Below are 7,723 nucleotides of genomic sequence, written 5' to 3' on the forward strand. Positions count from 1 at the left end.
CTTTAGTAGGATGTTCTTAACCTCCATGTATTTGAGGGATTTCCAAAATTTTTCTTGTGGTTGATTTCAAGTTTCATAGTATTGTGACCTGAAAATATTCATCTTTGGTAGGTGTTGGGGGCTGATTTGTGTTCCAGTGTGTGATCTGTTCTGGAGAATGATACATATACACTGGAGAAGAATGTCTATTCTGCTGCTTTAGGATGAAATGTTCTAAATGTATCTGTTAAGTCCATCTGGTCTAGTGTGCCATTCAAAGCCATTGTTTCCTTGTTGATTTTCTGCTTAGATGATCTGTCCATTGTTGTAGTGGGGTATTAAAGTCTCCTACCATTATGGTATTATTATCAATGAGTTTCTTTATGTTTGTTATTAATTGATTTATACATTTGGGTTCTTACAATTGGGGGCATAGATATTTACAATTGTTAGATCTTCCTGGTGGATAGATCCCTTAAATATGATAGAATGCCCTTCATCTCTTGTTACAGTCTTTGTTTTAAAATCTACTTTGTCTGATATAAGTACAGCTACTCTGGCTTTCTTTTGACATCCATTAGCATGCTAGATGGTTCTCCATCCCCTCACTTTCAATTTGGAGGTGTCTTTAGGTCTAAAATGAGTCTCTTGTAGGCAGCATATAAATGGATCTTGTTATTTTTTTTTACCCATTTTGATAGCCTATGTCTTTTGATGGGAGAATTCAGTTCATATACATTCAGAGTGATTATTGAAAGATATGAATTTAGTGCCATTGTGTTACTTATAGAGTTGGTGTTTCTGGTGATGTTCTCTGATCCTTTGTAATCTTTCTTGCTTTGGTCTTCTTTTTTCCCTCCACTCAGAGAATCTCCCTTAAAATGTCTTGCAGGGCTAGTTTAGTGGTCATAAACTCCTTTAGTTTTTGTCTATTTGGGAAAGTCTTTTTCTCTCCTTCTATTCTGAATGACAGCCTTTCTGGACAAAGAATTCTTGGCTTCATATTTTCCCACTCAGCACATTGAATATTTCTTGCCACTCCCTTCTGGCCAAGTTTCAGTGGACAGGTCTGCTGCTAACCTCATGTGTCTACCCTTGTAGGTTAAGGGCTCTTTGTCCCTGGCTGCTCTCACAATTCTCTTTATCTTTGTATTTTGCAAGGTTCACTATGATATGTCATGGTGTTAACCTGTTTTTGTTGATTTTGAGGGGAGTTCTCTGTGCCTCTTGGACTTGAATTGCTGTTTCCTTCCCCAGATTACAGAAATTCTCAGCTATAATTTGTTCAAATAAACCTTCTGCCCCTTTTTCCCATTCTTCTTCTTCTGGGACTCCTATGGTATGGATATTGTTTCATTTCATGGAATCACCACCTTTTCTTTTTTTTTTTTTATATATTTTTTTAGGTTATCTCTACACTCGACATGGTGCTCAAACTCACAGCCCCAAATTCAAAAGTTGTGTGCTCTACTGACTGAGCCAGCTGGGTGCCCCCCCCTCTTCACCTTTATAATGACACAAAAAAGATGCTGTTATGTTTCGCTTTTAAACAAGAAACCACGTAAGATCCCAGCACTGCTGCAAAGAAGGTTTCAGTATAATTTTATCAGACTAATTTACTTTAAGGTTTTTTGGTGGCCTGAGGTTTCCCAAAGGGAAACATAAAGTGCATACTTTTCTATATGTTATTAAAAGACATTTGAGAAGCTGATAGCATAAAACAGGTCAAGAGATAACAGGAGGACAAAAAATAAGTGGAAAAACGCTATAGGGAAAAGAAAGAGGCAGGAACTTGCATGCTATTTTCAGTGACTATTTTGGTCTCAAAGATGATTACATTTCTTTAATAGGGGCTTAATAGGTCTTACTGAGTTCAGGACAGGGCAATTTATTCTAATGAGCAAGAAAGAAAAAAAAGCATAAAAATAACTGTTATTCAATCATTTGGGAGAGAAGGCCATATTTTCAGCTTCTCCATTTCTTGACAGACTGTTATACATCAGATTTAATACATCAACTTGAGAATTGTAGTTATCTAAATCATTTTCATCTCTTGGCACATGGCATTTTGTTCTCTCTTCCTAAGTTTCTTGCTCTAATTCTTTTTTACAATGCTTATTTATTTATTTTGAGACAGAGAGAGAGAAAGAGAGAGAGAGAGAATGTGCACACGAGTGAGGTAGGGGCAGAGAGAGAGGGAGATAGAGAATCCCTATTCTCCTTTCCAGGGTATATAGATGGGTCAGTTGGTTAAGCGTCAGACTCTTGATTTTGGCTCAGGTCATGATCTCACAGTTTGGGAGTTTGAGCCCGGCATAGAGCTCTGTGCTAACAGTGCAGAGCCTACTTGGGATCCTCTCCCTCCCTGTCTCTTTGCCTCTTCCCCACTCCTGCTCTCTCTCTTTCTCTTTCAGAATAAATACACTTCAAAAAATTTCTCCTTTTTTTTTTCTAAAGGTTTTATGATACATTGTTGTCATTAACCAGTCTTTTACATCACACTTAAATGGCCAGTTAATACAAACAGTTCTGGGACTGTCCTTCCACCACTCATTAAGACTGGGGTTGCAAGTATTACGGATAATATTCATTTAGCCCTCTGATCTTTCTGGGCAGATTTGGTGACCTTGCCAGCTCCAGCTGCCTTCTTGTCCACTGTTTTGTTGGCACCCATAAGTAACCATATGTCTCATGTCAAGAACAGCAAAACGGGCCAGGGGAGGATAGTCAAAGGAGCTCTCAACACTCATAGGCTTGCCAGGAACCATATCAATGATTGCAGCACCACCACATTTCAAGAACTTGGGATCACCTTCCAGCTGTTTTCCAGAATGACAATCAGTCTTCTCCTTCAGCTCAGTGAACCTGCAGGCAATGTGAGCTGTGTGTGACCGTTCAGCACAGGTGCATATCCAGCACTGATTTGGCGTGGATGGGTCAGGATAATCACCTGTGTTGTGAGGCCAGGTGCTTCTACTGGTGGGTCATTTTTGCTGTCACCAGCCACATTGCCACAATGAATGTCTTTGGCAGGTATGTTTTTGGCATTGAAGCCCACATTGTCCCCATGAAGAGCCTTACTAAAGCTTCATGGTGCATTTCAACAGACTTTATGTTAGTTGTAACAGTGACTGGACCAAAGGTGACCACCATGCCAGATTTAAGAACACCAGTCTCCACTTGACCCACAGGGACAGTACCAATATCACCAATTTTGTAGACCTTCTGGAGAGGCAGATGCAAGGGCTTGTCATTTGGGTGAGTTGGTGGCAGAATACAATCCAGAGCTTCAAGCAGTGTGGTTCCACTTGCATTGCCATCTTTACTAGTGACTTTCCATCCCTTGAACGAAGGCATGTTAGCACTTGGCTTGTGCTAAGTTGGAATGTTGTCACCGTTCCAACCAGAAACTGGCACAGATTCTACTGTGTAGGGGTTGTAGCTGATTTTCTTCATGTAGATGCTTACTTTCTTTTTTTAAAAATCTTTTAATTATTTAGTTTTGAGAGAGAGACAGAGAGAGAGAGAAAGAGAGAGACAGAGAGAGGGAGGGGCAGAGAGAGAGGGAGACACAGTCTGAAGCAGGTTCCAGGCTCTGAGCTGTCAGCACAGAGCCCGAAGCGGGGCTCAAACTCATGAACCATGACATCATGACCTGAGTCAAAGTCAGACGCTTAACCGACAGAGATACCCAGGCGCCCCACTTTCTTTGATTTCCTTATATATTTTCTGGCTGTGAGATGGCTCAGTGGAATCCATTTTGTTAACACCAAAGTAAGTTGTTTTACATCCAGTGTGTAAGCGGGGCCCCAACACGGCCCCATCATGGGCTCACAGTCTGCCCATTCTTGAGATGCATGCTTCCAATTCACCAACACCAGCAGCAACAGTCAGAACAGCACAATCAGCCTGGGATGTGCCTGTGATAATGTTTTTGATAAAGTCTATGTGTTCTCAGGCATCAATGATGCTCACATAATACTTGCTGGTCTTGAATTTCCATAGGGAGGTATCAGTGGTGATACCATGTTCCCGTTCAGCTTTCAGTTTACCCAACACCTAGCATACTTGAAGAAGTCCTTGCCCATCTCAGCAGCCTCTTCAAATTTTTTGATAGTTCCCCCTTTTTCTTGATCCCACCACATTTATAGATCAGATGACCAGAAGTGGTAGACTTGCCCAAATCTAAATGCCCAATGACAGCAATGTTGATATGAGTCTTTTCCTTTCCCATTTTGATTTGGGTTTAGTGGTGGTTTTCATGACCCCTGTGCTGTGGCAAACCCATTGCAAAAAAGCACTCTAATTATTTTTAAACTTCCCACCTTCCCTTCTCTACGTGTTGACTTCGTTTTGGGGATGACTTGAGATAAGTCTGAAGCCACTTTATGTTTAACTTTCATGAGAATCTGGCACTGAGTTTAACCTTTCTATATATTTGGAAGAACCTTCCAAGTATCATCATAGGAGAAGACCTCATGCATCCTATGCCCCCCTGCTTCCCATTTCTCCCTCACTTAATTGCTAATGCCTGACATTTTATTCTTTGGATTTCCTTCATTTGATATTAAAGTGCAGACACTCCTGGGAAGATCCAGTCACTCATACTTTATTGTGAAGGAGGCACAGGGGCTAGACTTTGATAAGGAGGCAGAGATTAACAAGAGAGCTCTGGGGATTGGTGCAGCTGTGATTGCCATAGTGATGGTAAAACAACTACTAAATGCATAGTCGGCTGTGCTGCTCACCTGCTCTACAGACATGGAGTCACTTCACTCACCTGAATATCAGTGATCATGTGTAAAACATGGAGTAATAACGCTCGCCTGGTTTACCTAACAAGGTGACAGTGTATGTGTAATAAAAGACTTGCAAACTGTGAAGCACTATGCAAGGTAAAGATATTAAAGGGCACAACTAAAGGGGAAAGGTAACATCTGTCTATGTCACAACGAAGGTGGGTCCTGGTGCCACTTTATAATCACATTCAGAGTTCTGACTATTAAAATGAACAGGATTCATAAATTGCCTTTGGCATATCATTGTGTTAAAGCCAACCATTTTTCTTTTTCTCTTTGCTTTTCTTCTTCAGGCCAGTCCATCTAGGGAAGCTGAGAGAGGAGGGCTACCAAAGCAGAAGTCATCCTTCGCCTTAAAGGTGTGTCTTTGCCCAGAACCTGAGTGTTCGACAAGAGAATTCTTTGGGTTTGTGGGAAGCAGTAATTCTTCTGGAACAGGCTTCTTCGAGGTCAGATGAGGACTAGAGTTGGTAAAATAATAGAGCAAAATGGTGGGGTACTCTATTTCAGAGAATGCACTAACAGCTTCAGATGAAGAAGTTATCGTCTCAACATGGTCAAGTTGAAGAGGTAGCAGTTATTCCCCTTTTTCTTGTTCAAGAAGACCAGTAAGCCCTGATAAATGAACAGATCCCTGCTGCCACCTTGCCACAAGCATCAAACACAGCTGTCCATGTGAAAAAGCCAGAATAACGGACCCAAAGAATCTGCATCTTAATTCCTGTAATCTGTTGAAGATGTTATGTCACAGGGCAAGAGAGACTATGCAAACGCAATTGGGACAGGGAGACCACCCTGCGTTACCCATGTCAGCCAAATCTAATCACTTGAGCCCTTAACAGTAGAGAACTTTCTCTAGCAGGAGGCAGAAGAGTGAGGTGGCGGTCGGAGAGATTGTGTGAGAAGGATTTGACATGTCATTTCTGTCTTTCACATGCAAGGGACTGTCAGCAAGGGATAGATGTGGGCCTTTAGGAGCTGAGGGCAGTCCCTAAGTGACAGTCATCTAGGCAATAGGGACCTACAACCTCAAGGAACAGGAATTGAATTCTGCCAAGAACCCAAATGGGAAGGGAAATAAGGTCTTCCCAGAGCCTCTGGATAAGAGTCCAGCCGGTGGACACTTTGATTTTGGCCTTGTTAAATTGGAAGTAGAGAAACTGACTGAGTTATCCTTGTATTTCTTACCCATAGAAACTGAAAAATAAGCTGCCAAGTTTTTGGTAACTTGTTATGGTGGCAACAAAAAATTAATACACCATGTGAGAGGCAGCTGGACAGCAAATCAGTGTTTGTTGTTTCAAACAGCCACTCATGATATTCCACTTGGCCTTTATATTTGAGTCATTATTTTTTCGGATTAGAGCCTATGAACACCTAGCACATGACTATTTTTTAAAGTTTTATTTATGTAAGTAATCTCTACACCCAACGCGGGGTTCACACTCAGGACCCCAAGATCAAAAGTCACATGCTCTTCTGACCAGCACAGCCAGGCACCCCAGCACATAGCTATTTAAATCAGCAGACACCTCAGTTTCAGATTCTCTAGACTAAGTACCACTTCCTTTAATTTTTAGTAATTCCTCCTGAGGTCCCTTACAGTGAATTTTGTGCACAGTTATTTCTATATACCCAACTTTATTATTTTTTTATTAAAAAATTTTTTTTAAGTAGGCTTAAACCTGAGGCTTGAACTCATCACCCCAAGATCAAGAGTGTCATGCTCTACCAACTGAGCCAGCCAGGCACCCCATCTATACAAAGAACTTAAAAAAAAATTGAGATATAACATACATTCAGAAAAATGTGTTAGTAAGTATATAACTTGATTTAAATTTTCGTATGTAAATACCTAAGTAAATACCTAAGTCAACAAGATAAGAAGCATAGGTGGTAAGACCACTACCTAGAATGGAGATATAAGATTCCTCCCATCACTTCAGTGGGTGCCCCTGCATCCTTTATGCCCTTCCCTACTTAGTACTTGCCCCACCCAGAGTCCTCCACTATTCTGACTTATATCACCAATGTTTAGGTGTGCCTGTTGAAATTTATGTAGATGGAATCGTCAGAATGCGCTTTAATGTCTGGCTTCTTTAGCTCAGCTTCGTTTTGATATTCATTCATGTTGTTGTGATATTAATACTTCATTCTTTTTTATAGTACTGTTGAGCATTCTACTATATATATATATATATATATACACATATACATGTTTATGTGTAGTCTCCCATGATGGTTATTTGGGTTGTTTCCAATTTTGAGCTATTATGAATAAAGCTGCTATGAACCTTGCTGTACATGTTTTTTCATGGACACCTATACTCACTTCTCTTGGGTACATAGCTATGAGTAGAATTTCTGGGTTATAGGGTAGGTGACCCCAAACTCATACTTCAAAATTGGTGAATTATGTCTATTTTCATGTGATGTATTATTGATAGTAATACTTTTATTTTTACAAATAAGCCAAGAGCCTATAGGTGTCATAACATATGTATGCTGTCTGCATGTAACTAGAACTTGATTTTTTTTAAAGCACTTACTCAGAAGAGCTGTGATTTACAACAAAGCAGATATAAGGGAGTTTGATTTCTCGAAACTTAGAATGCTGCACTAAAGACTATTTTGCTTCTCTCTGTATTATATTTTGCTTTGTGGCATTTTCTGCTCTACTAATTAAGACCTATACTTCTTATCTTGTGAACTTTCTTTATCACTGGACATTGTTCTCAGCCTGAGGAAGCATAGCACAAGCATTCATGATTTCACCAAAACAGTGATATTCCCTTCCCTATTTCTGAATGCTGAGGAGCCCAACACTCTGCTTAGGAAAGAGACTTGTAAGTGCTCTGGGTCTTTGAAAAAGAGAGGTTGCTTTTGCATCAGGTAGTTTGGGCCTCTGAAAAGCCTCAGAGTACAATTCATGGGCAGCATGTGGG

General features: G+C 40.4%; 1 pseudogene; it reads right to left on the bottom strand.

Moving 5' to 3' along the window:
* Window positions 1–2,566: 2,566 nt before the first annotated feature.
* LOC125172719 (elongation factor 1-alpha 1-like) lies at window positions 2,567–4,213 on the bottom strand (annotated as a pseudogene).
* Window positions 4,214–7,723: the final 3,510 nt, after the last annotated feature.

This window comes from Prionailurus viverrinus, chromosome C1, assembly GCF_022837055.1.
Source record: "Prionailurus viverrinus isolate Anna chromosome C1, UM_Priviv_1.0, whole genome shotgun sequence".
NCBI lineage: Eukaryota > Metazoa > Chordata > Mammalia > Carnivora > Felidae > Prionailurus > Prionailurus viverrinus.